Here is a 16,816-nt window from a genome sequence, read left to right as displayed (position 1 = left end):
TGTGTGGATGTGAGGGTCCCCAGCAGGCGGAGAAAACAACAATGATGCTGTTGGGGCTTTTGGCTGTTTCCCTGTGTGTGGGAGGATGGCTTTGACAACTGTTATTTAGGAAGAGAACAAAGAAAGCAGCTCCATCAAGGGAAGGCAGGACACTCTTGGGCTGCAGAGACGTGAAGCTCACGGACAAACCAATGCCTGGACTCACACAAACACAAACGCACGCACGCGTGCACAGGTCGCAAACATATCAATCGTTTATCTGCTACTCAAAGCCAGGGTCTTTAGAAGTTCCATTTTTACTGTGTTTGTCTTGTTTTGCCTCCTCTAGTCCCTCCACCCTGTAAATACACATCTTTTTGCCTCCAGCCCTCAAACTGATGAGGAAAAGACAAGCAGTGAGTGGTGATCCCCCCGCTTCCTCATTAGTCTGCCCTCCTGCTTACCTTTTCTCTCTTTTTATAAACTCATATGTTGCTCTTCATCCCTACACCTCCCTCCTCTCATTTCTCTCCTCCTCCACCTGTTTTTCAACCCCCCCCCCCTTCCCAATGATGCCTGCATCTCTGACTCTTTCTCTGTTTTATTTCCACTTTCAACTGACCTGGACACACATTTATTTCCCTTTCACCTGGATGGCTACTGAGTGAGAGACAGAGAGGGATGGAGACGTGAGGTAAAAACAAAAGAAAAATAGCAAAGGGGAGTTGAGGATGTGTTTTTGCTAAAGAGAGAAGGGTACAGCTTTTTATTTCAAGACTCTGAAGTCAGAGATTCATAAGATTTACCTCTTCCTATCTCTATAACTGCACATTTAACTGTACTGAGTGAGTGTACACTGCTATTCTGCCCAGGTGAAACCAATGACTGCTAAATAATTACACTCATTAAATCTACCTGATCATGACAAGTAGACAAAGATAAAGGCGTCATCATATAATAGAAGAATTTCTAAGGTAATTGATAGGTGGATTATGTAAAAGAGTTGCAGCTCTGTAAACACTTGATTTATTTAAACTTCAGTGTTAAAGAGACATCTTTAGCTGCAGTAATGTGCTCACACAATGATTGCATATTTGATCATCACACAGCTAAAAACAAAACAAAACCCAGCAACACAGACTCAATTACATTTCTGTGATAGGGTTGTGAGAATTATTCCTGTCTACAGTGTTAGGAGACACAAAGCGTCATCTGATTTAATTAAGGGAAGAAAGAAAAAAAGAGAGTGAGAGAGAGAGAGAGAGAGAAAGAGAGAGAATGAGGGGAGAGAAGGAGAGAAAGATTAAAATAGCTCACCATCATCCACAGTAATATAGAAATGGAATATTCCTCACGAGTTTAACACCTCTAACTATTCCCCTTTGGATTTTTTTCACTTCTTCCCCTTTTCACCCCAACTCTATTTCTTCCTACTATGTCTTTTCTTTTTCCCCTCCTTCTCTTCCAATCACTCCCTCCACTTCCTCCTGCCACCTCTGTCATTTCATCCCCCACTTCCTCCATCTGTCTATCTTTCCTCAGACCATTAGTCAGTCCTGTCTGCTCTTTAGTTGTTATGGCGACTACGGGGTGGAGGGTCTAAAAATGGCTTCCTTATTAAGTCTGCTGTTATTCAGTGGATGTCCTGGGCCCCGTTTTCCAATAACGACAGTTTGTAGAGGTTAAGGGTATTTTCTAAGAGTGGGATGCTCTTAAAGTCCTACCAAAGGTAAAGTCAGAAATCATGCGGCCAATGTCAGTTTGTTTGTTTGTAAGCTTAAGTCAGGGTGTAAGAAAAGATACTCTATGTGTTTATGCATATTTTAAAGATATATAACAGCTAAAAAGATTATGTTTGCTGCTGTTTCCTAGTCTACGGCTCTGTTGTGTCTGTGTCTTTGACTACAGCCTGGAGGTCAGGATCAATATCATGCTAATAGTGCAGGGCCAGTTAGTGCTAAATCTAAAAGAGATAAACCGCTTGATTGGCTGGATTTAAAAAAAATCCTCTATATACAGGACACTGTGTACACTGGAATAAACACAGCCAGGCGATGGCTGCGTAAAATACATTTACATATACATATACATATACATATATGTATATCAAATGTTAATTTCTCTTTTGGCTGCAGTTTTTTTGTCTTTTAAAGAAGGCAAAGGTGTATGTGATGTTGTGATGTGCACAGTTGTTAAGAGTTGTCAAATTCATAGTACAGTAAACTGACGTGTTTAACTGTGTTAGTCAAATAATAATATATATTAAAGGAATAAAATGAAATACAAGGCTTAAATGAGACAAAAGGCATAACAAACGTCATTTACACTACATCGCAATGTAAAATATTACATTACACTGTGAAAATATAACCTCATTTAGAGCGTGAGCTGCCAGTTGGCTGAATTTTTATGTCTGTCTCCTCAGGAGTACCTGGTCTGATCTGATTGTCAAATTATAGTATGAGAAGCCAGGCTCTATGCTTGCTTCCCCTCTCCTCTTCCAGGTGGAACTTTGTTTTTGAGTCTATAACGCACGAAAAATAAATTGAAATATTTATTTACTACCTCCCGAATCTGCTTGAATTATATTATTGGCTTCTTGGTTTAAAAAAAACTCTTATAGGCTATAATGGTCAGGACTGCATATTGTCTATCAAAGAAGAGATAAATAACTAGTGTGTAATGTGCATAATCTACAGTAAAAATTAGAAATATATAAAAACTAGACAAAACAGATCAGGAAAAGGAGGCTTCTTAGTCAGATGAGATAAAAACACTACTGGTGGGAAAGGGAACAACTAACAACCCTCCCCAGTGACAAATGCAGATAACAGAAAATTATATAAAGATGTTGCAGAGAGATCCAGTAACCTCTAAACAACTCTCTATGTCACAGTGTTTTACAATTGTCACTGTGACAGCTACGCCGCACACTGCTGCCGTCTGGACATTGGCACCCCCTATATGACGGAGACGAGGAAGGTGACGGTTGGCCACAGAAACTGGCAGATTTAAATCAGCCAAGGGAAGCACAACACATGGCTGATTTGGCGCAAAAGAACAATTTGGCAGACAGTTTGTTTCCTCCCCGTAGTTTCCCTTCTCCCTATTGCAGGACTATTCATTTATCTGTTTGTTGTTTGTAGTAGATTAGGCCTATCTTATGATTTAAATGGAATCCCTCATGCGGTATTAAACAGCATGTTACCCATAGAGAGCATCATGATGAAAGTATAGACTAAGAGATTAAGTGAAATGGACAAAAAATGATAAAGACTATTCATTCTGGAGTTATTTTTTCACATTATATTTTGTAGGTTTTTTATCAGTTGTGTAGGAGGTAGTTGTTAATGTGAGATCAATTTAAAGGGAGTTACAGTTAAAGAGAGATACAATACGTTCAGAAATAACCCTAAAACTTAAGAATCTTAAAAAGGTAGATTTTGCTTAGTATGAGATGCTTTGGTGAAGCAGTGCCAAGGTCTCTCCAAGTCTCCCTCTGTTTTCTCTGTCAAGAAAAGTGTGCACAAGAGAGCCTGTTACAGTTAGGACACTAACTGGATGAGAGGGTCAAAAGGGTTGGATTGATTGAACCCCGGCGGACACTTAGTGGACTCCTTAACTGATCTCAGAGACAATACCCATCTGACAGGTGCCTAGTGTGTCTAAAGGTTAATAAAGTCACTTTTTGTCACCAGGAGCTGTCACACAGAAAAACATCTTTGTTCACCCTGCATGTATTTGTCGGCGTTATGTGAGACACACACACCATAGTGAACTGAGCCGACGCCCTGGTCTGTGTTGTCAGCCATGATAAGTCAATAACAGTGACATACCCTGCAGAACTGACAGATCACCACTGCGTGACAAATCTGTCGTGACAAACGTCATGCCATGATACTGATAACGTTGTGACTTACGCTCCATGTCACTGTCAAGCTGCTAACTAATATGACGTGAGCACACCTTGACTATTGTAATAAGATTAATTGTACAGCGTGTGCTATTTACACCAATGGGTCTCAACTCTGGAGTCCCAAGATAATTCTGGTGTATCATAAGGTGTTGTCAAAGTTAAAAGCATATTTCTGCAAAAGAAATGTCTATTTTTTTTCTTTATTGTTCTTTAATCTGGGCCTTTAACTGTCCTCGTGAGCAAACACGTACCTCTGGAACTGTCTCTCCTATATGAAATGCAGTAGTTAGTAATACCATTAATTAAACCTGTGCTTTTCCTAGAATGACATATCAAAAAAAAAAAAAATCTGCCGGGAAAAGGCCTATTCTGTTGATTGCTCTGTCTTCAGGTCAGCTGGAGGACGCTGTACGAGGTAGTTGGTGATACAGAGTCAGAGTTAAACCACTGATCTTAGGTCTAAGAAAGTTGTTACTTCTGGGAGGTTTTCCACCCAACAAAGAGTAATACACCATACAATTTACAGTCATTAATGTTTCGGTGCGTAAGTATCCAGCAGCATGGTTTGCAGTAGATTGCATCAGGAGGAGAGAATCCAGCGGCACTAAGCACCATGAAGAAGCACACCATGAGATGATAAAGCTATCCTGGAAGTCATATCATAAGCACGTAGGCGAGAGCAGAAAGTACATTTTACTGTAAAGGGCAGTTTTGGCCCCTTGTTTTGATTTTTAGGGGTATTTTGGTGTGATAATATTGAAAGAATATATCTATAAAGCATACTGCAGCAGTAGCTGACGCAGTTTTCTGTTGTCCTGAACTGAACTGTCCATGGAACTGTTGAGGGTTTTTTTTTTTACCATATTGATTTTGTTGTGGTTGTTTTTTCCTGATTATAAATGACTCCCCTTTGAATCTGCCAGTCACAGGCTCCAACAAATTCCCAGCAGTGGCTCATCTGTTGCATTCACATGTAACAGTTTGGTAAAAGACATGTAAATATGAATTTCTTCTGCAGCTTAAAAATTTTAGAGGGAACATTTGCTCCAAGGCAGCAACGTTTCTGTCTCTGACAATAACAGCAGCACTAACACTGCATATGTCTGTCCATTGCACTAAATCTTGACAGAATTGCTCAAATGACTCAGGACATTATTTAAAAGTATAAATAATAGATGTGATATTTGTTGTAACATTCAGCTCCCACTTCGGCAAATATTGCCCCTGCTAAATCCCTTCAAGCCACAGAGAAGATTTAAGTTGGTTTTTTTTTTTTAAATGAAGCACTATGAGTAGATTTTAACAACAAAATTACATTTTTGAGTGTTGATCTGGCTTGTTTAGGCACTTGGGGAAAATCTTGCCACACAGTGAGTGGTCAATTTGTCAGTTTCAAAGTTTTGACCTTCAGGCAGTACACAGCGTTCACACCTTGCCTTTAGAAGGAAGGAAACAATCCAACAGAATTTACCTATGAGGATTAAAAAAAACAAAAAAAAAACAAAAAACACATCTCTCTTCTTGATGAAGAACTGTGATTCTGGAGCATGATTAATTAAAATAACTGCTCTGGTGGCCCACAGTGCAGTGGGTGGTGTGTGTGAGTGTGTGTACAGCGGATTGTCTGGACAGAATAAGGAATTGTGTGGAGCAACGCCTACGGTGCTGCTCTGCTTGGTTTAGTTGATATAAGCCTCTCTGCCTCCCACAGTGTGCCTTCTCAGTTTACCTCTCCCCTCATCTTCCTTTTTACGCTCTCTCTTTCTCTCTGAAACACACTCACACACAAACACGCACACAGTTAACCCCCTACATTCACAAAACAAGATATTCAAGTTGTTATGCAAATCAAACGTTACTGCTCCTTATATCAACAGCCTGAGATACTGGCCTGGCTTTATGTGAATCAGTTATCAGTTGAGCATCCCCCTGCATATTGGTTTATGTGTCAGTTAGCTAAATGTTTGCTCTTTGGCAAGAATGAATAATTGATTTGGGTAAATGATTTATTAGCCATCTGCTAGAAGAGAGAGAGTGAGTGAGAGAGAGAGAGAGGTGATAATTTAGTACAGAGCAGAGATGAGTCGTTGACACACCAACTCTTCCTAGGTCACAAAGGTTCACATACATACATAAAACCAATTATTAAAAATCAAATGTTGCCTAATGTAATAACCAAAGCGCCTCGATAGAGTATGTGTAGTAATAAACACTAACAAAGGCAAGGCAGGAAGAGATTTAGAAGAATATAAAACATTACTTAGTACAAATTAACCCCTTAACAAAAGAATATGGCCCTGTTGTTGTTTCAGGTTGTTAGAGTCATCTTAATCCACACTGTTAGTATTATACCATCGGTTTTAGTTTGTTCCAACTCTTCTTTGAAGCTTCGTAATGTTTACACAGTAAAATATTAAAACCCAAGATTCCATGTGTTTTTTAAGGCGGCACCTTTACATCAAATTGAAATATTCCAGATGTCTTCAGCATCACTTTATACACTTTTATACACATATTTGGTTTCTCTGGATGGTAGAATTTAAAATTAGATGCTGTGGGTTTTTGCACAAGTGTTTTTTCTGTGCAATACAAATAATTAAAAAAAACATTTATGATCATTTTTATATGATAAATATAGTCTTTTTTTCAGATCATACAGAAATAAAGGTGAATACATTTTTGGCTTGGGTCTCTGTTTTGTCTCTTGCAGACAATCAAAGCCAAATGCAACACACTGCTTGTTGGCAAAGATACAACTCTGACAGTAACACTGCTTGAGGAGCTGCTTCAGCACAGACAAACACGGTGTCCTCAGAAAACCCTGTGCAGCATTTAATGTTTGTCATCAGCAATTATTAGCTTTTTACTAACTTCAAAACTTACACAATACTGCTTCACAAATCAGACTGAAGACCAGCCACGATTATATGCTATACGTAATTTTGCTGATGCCAGTATGGAGTGTAAAAGTAACACTAGGGCAACTGAAATGAGATTTTATTATTTTACTGTATTAAAAAATCTGCCTGTGCTGCTCTGATTTAAATGAAAATCCAATATAAATTATTTGTGTTTTTCTTTTTTTAACTTTTCTTCAATTTCTGCCTGAAATAATTCAGCATACTGGACCGTAAAGAACTGAACACTAGAGCTATTTCTTACTACCAACAGTCTCTTGAATTTCTCTCTTTGGTACGCTTAATGTCCCGCCCCTCCGGACACTCATCCATTCAATCTAGCTGCTTGTCAGAGGGACTGGCTCCAATACTTCTCAACATTCTTGGCCTGTAACTGGGTAATCAGAGAGGCTCCTCAGGTTTTAGCTTAGTATCATAAAAGTCCACAAACAATTTCTCCAAATTAGCGCTGCTTCAGACTCCACTGTGCACTGTGTAATTAAATAACACTGCTTTTTCAGAGAAACTGTGGCTGTACCAGAGCAGGCACTTTTCTCTTGCCAACAACACCGACGTTTGAATTATTTTTATTCTGGTTGAAACAAAAACTCACTGCCATATAATTCCTACATCTCCTAGAGTTTCTATTCAGCACCTATAAAAACAAATTGTTTAAAATGAAAAAAAAAAAGTTGAAAATGTAAAAAAAAGTATTTTAGAATCAGGTGTTTGTAACAACAATTGCAAAGTTGAAACCATACATCAAACATTTTTCCACCTTTTATAACCTGTGTGTTTTCAGTATGTTTTGTTTGCTTCTTTTAATTAATTTGAGGATAAACCTGATTTATAAAACCGTTTGTCAAAGTATTATTTCTGAGAGTAGATTTATTTTCCCCATTAGTAAGGGCCAACAGCAGCTAAATGCTAATTTGGCAAAAAATGCCTCACACATGCAGATGTACAGTAGGTTCTGTGTTGAACTATGACACTCTAGATCTAACTGATATGTTATCCACATATGATAAACATAGGCCTGCTCCAGTTATGCTTAAGTGAAAATGCTGTCATTAACATAAACAGTATAATGCCATGAAATTAAAACTGTGTTTACATTAAAAGGGAACTTATTTCATTTAAATGATATGGATTTTATTATTTATCTGTATTAGTCGTCTGATAAGTTTATTAAAACTTCATTTCAGCCGCATACTCTGTTTAATTTGACGCACAATAGCGGTTTGCACTTCTTTTTAATCATTATCATTATATGTTACAGGGTAATATTTATCTGAATTTACATGAGCTGTTGTCATCTACAACAGATTCATGAAAATCATGTTAAAGGAATAGTTGAGCATTTTGGGAAATACACATATTCGCTTCGTTAGTTTAGTTTAACATAAAGACTGGAAACAGGGGGAAACAGCTAATTGGCCATTTTGTAGGGGCTGGGGTTATGTACCAGACTATTTCTTGACCAGGGCCAGTCATTTCTTTGAGATTCTGCTGGTTGCTGCAACTGCTGCCACATTTTAAAAAAAGGTCACACTACTGCTTTACAAGTTTGATGTAAACTGTAAAAAGGAAACTTTTACTTTCATCAGGGAACTTTCGTCAGACTCTCTCTATGAACTGAACAAGGTCTTTACTATTCCTGCTCTGTGTGTAGAGTACAAGTCCGCCCAGCGCTGACACCTGCTGCGCCTCCATCTCTGTCTGTCTCTGAAACTTGAAATTTCATTCTGAACTCCATCTGAGGAAATTCATGAATAATGTAAGTTGTGGAAAGACTGTGCTCCCCGTGCATTTTTTTCAAGTCTTTTATCACAGCCTGTTCACGAGCAAATGTCAGACTGAAAACTGATACACTGCAGGTGTAAATTCCATTCTCACAAAAGGGTTGTCTGCCTGAAATTCAGTTTGTAAAGAGAAGCTGCCAGTTCATGATTGAGCCACATTCTTGTGAACCCCAGCTCAAACCTCTAACTTTCATTAGTAACTGAGCTGAATTTAATTTGACTCGAGTTCCAGCTAACATCAGGGCGGGTTTCATCTCAGTGTACCACTTCATCTTCTCTGATCAGATACCAGACGAGACAGCATAAAAAAGCCCTCGACACAGTCTTTGTTTCACGGCCCACGGGGTGGGGGGGGGGCAGGGACAGAAGGTCGGCTTGTTAGACTGTCAGTTTTCTTCACACCATCATCATTATTCATTGACTTAATTCAGGATCACAGCTAAAACACCGCTTTTACCCTAAGGATGTCATTTGAATGTGACTAAGTACACAGTCCTTTTCACACACTCTCTCTTTGTCTTACTCACGTACGTATTCATGTTTTGCTTTGTTTGATTTGTGAAACAAAGGCTTGTTGAAAAGTGAAAGAAAAGTGTTGCCAATACGCAGTGTGTTCCCTTTTTTTGTCACACACACACACACACACACACACACACACACACACACACACACACACACACACACACACACACACACACACACACACACACACACACACACACACACACACACACACACACACACACACAAACAAACAAAGACAGAAAAGACTCTGTCAAATCTGTCCTGGTCTGGTCTAATTGTAGAGACACTGACCAGAAAAGCCGCAGGACCGGGAGTCAGTGACAGCCTGACCTGGGGTGGGGTCCTCAGTCACCACGGTGACAGCTCAGGGGGACATATCCACCCCTGCTGTGTCTGAACTCATCAATTGATCAGACAACAGATGGAAAATAAGACTAGAGAGGACAGGTCTGTCTGTGTATCTGTATATGTGTGTGTGTGTGTGTGTGTGTGTGTGTGTGTGTGTGTGTGTGTGTGTGTGTGTGTGTGTGTGTGTGTGTGTGTGTGAGGGAGACAGTTTCATATAGTCAGTTCTAACAGGTGTGTGACTGCCAAACAGACAGAAGGTGTTGTTGGCTAAAAGACATTTAGTAGTGGCACATTTGGTTCACACACATGAATGCACACACACACACACACACACACACACACACACACACACACACACACACACACACACACACACACACACACACACACACACACACACACACACGTACACCAGGCAGGTTGTGGTATTAGTTTTCAGTGAGTCAGGTACAGTGACAGTATGTTCACACCTTGACAACCTCTCTGAGATAACAACATATTGCAAACGGTGCAGCTCAACTTTAGCAACACTCCGGCTGTAAGCGCTATGCGAAGGCAACAGGACTTGCTTGAGAATCCGAAAGGCTTCTTCAGTTTTGAGAGGAACTGAGGAAGCCTTTCGGAATTTCAAGAGGCGAAACGTCTTCAACAACTTCAAGGCTAAGAAACTCAAAATATTCGTGCATTTGTCTTGCTGCCTGATATAAAAGGTGCTGTGATCAATGAGAAGCTCTAAGGTTAGCTCTCCCTCCTGGCTAGCCGTGGTAATAGAGCAGAAATAGTCCAGTTCTGACCCCCAGTGAGGAATAAGGACTGATGGTTGCAAAAGGAGACACTGTCTCTCTCTGTTTATTAACACTGGAGGCTTAAAATGCCTGACAGAAAGAACCGTACCACTCTTATTTTAGCCACATGACTTAAAACAAACTTGAAAAACTTCAGATATTCCCAACTTTAAGAAAACTGCTGATGATTGATACCAATAGATTAAAATAAGGCACTTATTGTATGAAAGGCAGTATTATAGGCGGGTTTTCATGATCTATTGAAAAACAACAGATCACGAATATCCTGCTGATTTTTGCAGTTTCATCAAGTAGATTATTGGGTGTGATTTGCTCTTTGATAAAAATTCAGCATTTGGGACATCCTTGTGGTTTAAGATGCTAACCATGTAATTACAGCATCCCTGGTTTGAGTCCAGCGGGCGACCTTTATTACATGTTATCTCCCATCTCTCTTTCTCGCTCTCCTCTCATTTCCTGTCTTCACTACACTGCAGACTGTCTAATAAAATGCCTAAAAAAAGAAGCATTTCTTTAATAGGATTTTGGAATGAAAATATCTTATCTGGGTCTACAAGTTTAACATGTTAAACGAACAATTGCATTTCCTTTTTCAGGCTTATTTTGCAAAAAAAGAGCGGCGCATGAGAAGGCAACTAACTCTTGAGACTTGTTACATGTCTTGACTCAGTACCAACATGAAAAAAAAATTGTCTTTAGCTTTATTCTGATGACTTCATGACTAACAAATCAAGTCACGAAGTTGCGGTATCTCTTTGTATCTGCTAGATCAAAGCCTTATTGTGCCATCTATTCTTCTGAGCATCCTTTTCTCTCCTCTCTGTTTCCCCACACCTTTCCCTCTTACCAGCTTTTCTGAAGGAGACCAAAACAACCCTCTTTTCCCTCCTCCCTCTCTCGCCTAAAATGATCCCGTACTTAAACAGCCATGTAGAAAAGGCTGAAACACTCTTTTCTCCAGTCTCCTCATCTTTACTCTCATCAACTCCCTCTGAGCTAACCCCCCCCCCCCGAGTGTCTGGCACATAGTGATGACACAAACCCTCGGTGGGCGTCTCCCTCTGCCAACTGTTCCCAGTCTAATGGAGGGCTTGCCAGCCAATGAGACTGCCAAAGTGCCAATTAGTACGTACGATTACGCATAGAGGCATCCTTCTTATTTCCTCCAGCTCTATCTCTTAACCCTTGTTGCCTTCGTTCCTCTCTGTTCTTTAATTTCTATCTCTCCCGACATGTTTTTCCTGGTTATCAGCTCCTCTGTTTTCTGCCTGTCCCTCACACATTGCCTTTTAAGCTGCGGTAACTGGCTGGGGAAGCATGCGTGATGCCCTGAGAAAACCCACAGCCCCTCTATTCGAGTTTCAATCACAACAGCCCTGGGCTACATGATAAACAGCCTTTAAGGAACCAGCAAGTGCCATATGGTTTTTCATACTTCCCTCCCACTCAATCTCTCTGTGTAATACAGGCCATCTTGAAACACCAAGGCAGCTTGCTGAGGTAATCACGGTCTCCAGCACTGACACTGTTAGTAAATGCTTCCTTAATTACACATGTTCACACATGATGCTGAGTGCGTCAGAGGTATCCACTGAGGAAAGGTACACGAGCTTTGTAGTCTGACCTCACATTCCTGTGTTATGCCTCCATAGGCAAATTTCTCTACATTACAGTTAAATCAGGGTTCCCCCCTGTATAACTCAAACTGTAATGTAGAACCTTCAATCAAGGTCAGCTCAGTTCAGTCATTTGAGCTGAACCAACACTCGTCAAACAAAGTCTCAATAAATCCTGAACATTCTAGGATTCACAAAGGATGGGAATTACTGAGGGGCAATGGTACTGAATTGCATTAGACTGTAGAAGTAAAATTAATAAACTGGTGAGTCAGTGTAGTTTGGGTTGAAGAAGCTGGATAGTGTGCACATCTAACCTCAGATGGGGTACAGGTGCAGGACAAAAACAACATACAGAAGAAAAGGACAGGCTGTCTGCACACTGATATGTGCAATTTCAAGTTTCTAATGATTGCATCGATTTGACCTTCGAGGTCTTTGTCAGACAAACATCCAGAAAGCAGGTTATACAAACGGGTGACACAATGAAGGCAAAACCCACATAAATTGTCTCAGTTAGTTGTTGAGCAAGCATGAGAGCAGCTGCAACGCGCCTCTGCATTGACTCTACAAGTCTCTGGCCTCTGCTGGAGGGATGGACACCATTCTTCCCAAAGATATTCCCTCATTTGGTGTTTGGATGATGGTGGTGGAGAGACGTCGGTCCAGAATCTCCTTTAGGTGTTCAACTGGGTTGAGATCTGGTGACTGCGAAGGCCATAGCATATGATTCATTTTCATTAATTGACATACTCATCAAACCATTCAGTGACCCCTTGTGCCCCTTGCTGGGGGCATTGTCATCCTGTTTTTTTCCACTCATTTTTCAGTTTTTTTTCCTTTATTTTGTCACCCGTCTGTATATGCAGACAGAAAAATGACAGCTACAGTGGAAATGAGGAGATCACAGGATACATAAGTGGAGGTTTTTTTGTCTTACAAATAGCCTGCTTTTTGTTCACATTGATGTTTGCCTGACGAAGAGCTTGCAGCCTGAGGCATTCCATCAATGAACATTTTTTTTGAAGGGCTTGCAAGCCTGAAGGGAAAAGTTGCACCTGTGTGTGTGTAACCAAAGGCTTTCAGCGTCCGGAGCCCCACCAAATAAAAAATCCCCAGTCACCACTGCATGAGACGAGCTTTAAATTACGTGCAAAAAGTTTAATTTACAATTTTCTAATGTCAACTAAAATGTTTTCATGGTATTTTGTGCTCTTAATTTCTTCGGGACTCATAAAGAACTCGAAAAACATATTCGTTAATTTCAAAATAAATCAAGTATTTTAATTGACTGGCTAAGTAATTGTGTGTGCAGGCTCTGACCTAGACTTGCACATACTGAGCAAAGGCTTGGCAGCACCTGACATTACTTAATATTGGTTTGCACTTAATTTACCTCGAACTGTCACTTTGTTTTCCATATTTAAATTGTACTATTGATACTTTTGCCTACTGTGTATATAAAACGTGTACTGAACTGATGTCTATTCTTGAGGAGGGTTCTTTCCTTTCTTACTATTCCTGAGGTTTCTTGCTTTGCTTACGATTAAATGGTTTACCTGGGGGTTTTTCCGTATCTGAATCAGCGATGACACCTTGTATGGATAGAGGGTGTCATATGTTGTGTAGACTATAAAACCCTTTGAGGCAAATTTGTGACTCTGTACTTTAAACATAAAATTGACTCAGATATCCCTGTGTTAGGGGTCCGAATCCAACTAGGGCCTCTTTAATGTCATTCCCCTTCTCTTTCCCTTTATGTCTTATGGCTTAAAAATGCCCAAAAAATTTATAAAATACTGATAATATTATTTCTCCATTAGAATTTTTTTTATCCTTTTGCTACCAGGTAGGTTCAGTCCTTGGGTTTAGTTTTTTTTTTCTCATTCACACTGAAAATTGTATAAAATTAAAAAATTTCATTTTTATAGCACTTACCAAAACATAGTTATAAAGTACTTTACAAGGCAAAAGGGAAATAGAGGTATTCTACCTGACTGTATATGAGTATGAAGAATGATAAAAGACTGATAATAGAAAATCAGATATATTTTTTGCTTATGAATTTTTGCATGCACACTGCATGTGTGAGGAGGTTTTGGGGGTCTGTAGTGTATTTGTGACACAGTCTGAGACCCTTCCTGTCTGCAGAGGCCTCCTAATTACTAACTGACAGACAGCACTGGTGACTCATCTAATATTATCAGCAGATCTTATAAGCTTCATACACGCTAATAAGTTTGCAAACCTCGAGTGATGGCCTATGAGGTAGGGGAATGTGTCTATGTTAGTGTGTTTGTGTGTGCGTGTGTGTGCGTGTGTGTGCGTGCGTGTGTGTGCGTGTGTGTTTTTCAGATGTGTGTGAATGAGAGAGAGAGAAAGAACATTTTCATTAATTTATCTTTGCTGTGGCCAGAATGATGATTTAGAGAGAGATCTATCTGCAGCTCACTTCATCATGCTGACTATTAATAAAATGAGACCTGGAAGGCTATTTCATCCAAATCGAGCACATCTCTTCCCAAAGTCACAATTGATAGCTCATTATCAACCCACAGCACATGAGAGAAGAATAAATGCCTTTGCTTTTTTTTTTTTTTTTTGGGATGTTTTAACCGTGGCTTCATCTTACTGCTAAATAATTGTTCAGTAAATTGCAGAGAAAGCTTGGAGAGAATTTATAACATCAGAATCAGCCATGAATAATGTTTTGGACAAACTGTTGCTGCAAATTGTGTGCAAATGCATTTAGATTGCATTTTTTGAGTCAAATGACTTCAGCCTCAGCACACATTAACCTCTGTACCAGAAGAAACCAACACATCAATAAGCGCTGCCTGAGCCATACAAAGAGCTCACTGAAAGGTAAAGTCTGATTACAGCATCTGTCGCTGTTGGGAGAGCCTCTGGAGTCTTTGGTCTCTTCCTCTCTGTCTCTATTCAGGCAGGTGGGATTAGAACAATCCATTAGCATGTGTCTGTCTCACACTGTTTTAATTAAGCTTCTAATTTTGGTTGTAACTTGCCGTGGGGCTGAGTGTCCTCACCACTACCAAACATCAACCGATTAACATCGTAGAGAGGCAGGAGCCTCTCTCGCTATACCTTTCTTTACCATCTTCCACAACACTTCTCATTATGCCATCCCCCTTCTCTTACTCCTCTCTCCTCCTCTTTTCTCCTCCAACCTTGCTTCCTTCCTCTCCTCTCCAACGGCGAGTGGAGCATCGTTAAAAAGCCTGAGCTCGGCTCATCAATAATTGAACAGCCAGAATCATGTAGAATTCTCTAAGAACCCTGTCTGCCACCCTTTGTATTACTGCGCTGTGAATTGATTAATATTTCATTTGTATGTGTGTGACTGCATTTGTGTGTGTGTGTGTGTGTGTGTATGTGTGTGTGTGTGTGTGTTTCTGTGTGAGAGAGAGGTGTCAAGGTTTAATCTACTGTCTCAAAAAGCTTCTCTTTTGAAACCATAAACATTTCCTCTCACTGCTCCGACAGTGAAGCACCTACCTCTCCTGAGAAGATGACTGGTGTGAAATGCCCTTTAAAATAACAACTTTTCCCCACAGAACAGACTAACTGGTAAACATAAGCCCCCCTGGGCCTTTTACTGCAGTGTAATTGATGTACTGTGAGTACACAGAGAGAGGTGATGGTTTATAAGCTGTAACCACCTCACAACAGTCCACAGCTGCTCGTGGTCTCACTTCAGCTCAGCCCACAACAGCTTCTGTGGCCAGGTTAATCCAGCATGATATTCAAGTGGTAACAGGCTGAAGATAAAAGGTGTCACGTGGAGTTTCCTTGTAAACAAATGTTAAGTTATGTTAACACTACGAATGCAAGTAACAATTATTTTATCTATTATTTTCTTAATTAATCGATAAATCATTTGGTCCATAAAATGTCAGAAAAAAGTGAAAAATCCAAATCACAATATCTCAAAGCCCAAGTTTACACATTCAGTCCTGTTTTGTCCAACATGGACTCCAAATCTCAAAGATACCTGGTTCAATATCATAGAAGACCAAGAAAACCAGCATATATTCACTTCTGAGAAGATTAATTTTTGCTTAAGAAATTACTTAAACGATGAATTGATTATCAAAATAGTAGCCAATTAATTTTCTGTTGATCGACTAATCGATTAATTGACTTCTCATTTCAGTTCTCATCTACCGTCAGTGTTACTCACCAAAACTCACTGTGTGTATTCTTGAGCGCTAACAAATGCATAGGGCGTGTTTCCTTCCCCAAAAAACATTTGCAAAGATGATTTTTTTTACATTCATGTTTACTAGCTTGCAGTCTTCTTCTTCCCTGTCTCTGCTGCACAAAGCACATCATGGCATGTTACCGCAACCTGTTGATCAGTGGTATCAACAGGTTGTGACACAATCGGTAGGAGTATGTATCACGTCACCTGTGTCCTCATGCGCATGCTTTTTCTTACCTAGTGCACTGTATTTTCTCTCCTTGTCCAAATTCGAAGTGAAACACTAGATGTGAAAAATTACTGTCAAAGTGTGTGACACCACAGCTGTCATTGACAGTTCAACTATCAAGTGTTTTTATACAGGGAAAATGAGTGAATAAGAGGCAAATTTTGGACTCAGCATAAGTTTTATTGCACTCGTTTGACAAATTCTTCCCATTAACTTTGATTTATTAAATTAAGTAAACACAACGAAGAGGTGTCTCTTCATGTACACACCATAGATGTTTTCAACACTGCATAAGTTACTCAAACATAGTAGCCGATTACTTTAAATAGAACCTGTTACTCCAGCTCATACGAATGAGAACGAACGAGCACGATGAAAATTTTCTTCATATTTTACCGTTTCTTTAATCTATGGCTAAAAGTCGAAATGTCACATAACCTGCAGCTCTGACATGTACGACTGATACCCCACAATCC

General features: G+C 39.8%; 1 protein-coding gene across 1 annotated transcript in view; it reads right to left on the bottom strand.

Annotated features, from left to right (window-relative positions):
• Positions 1–16,816, bottom strand: part of LOC120790563 (voltage-dependent R-type calcium channel subunit alpha-1E) — a 100,424-nt gene that overhangs the window by 40,052 nt on the left and 43,556 nt on the right. The gene's annotated exons all lie outside the window — the stretch shown is intronic.

Source organism: Xiphias gladius, chromosome 6 (assembly GCF_016859285.1).
Source record: "Xiphias gladius isolate SHS-SW01 ecotype Sanya breed wild chromosome 6, ASM1685928v1, whole genome shotgun sequence".
NCBI classification, from domain to species: Eukaryota; Metazoa; Chordata; class Actinopteri; order Istiophoriformes; family Xiphiidae; genus Xiphias; species Xiphias gladius.
Note: the sequence above shows the minus strand (reverse complement) of the source record. Positions and strands in the feature narration are given on the sequence as shown.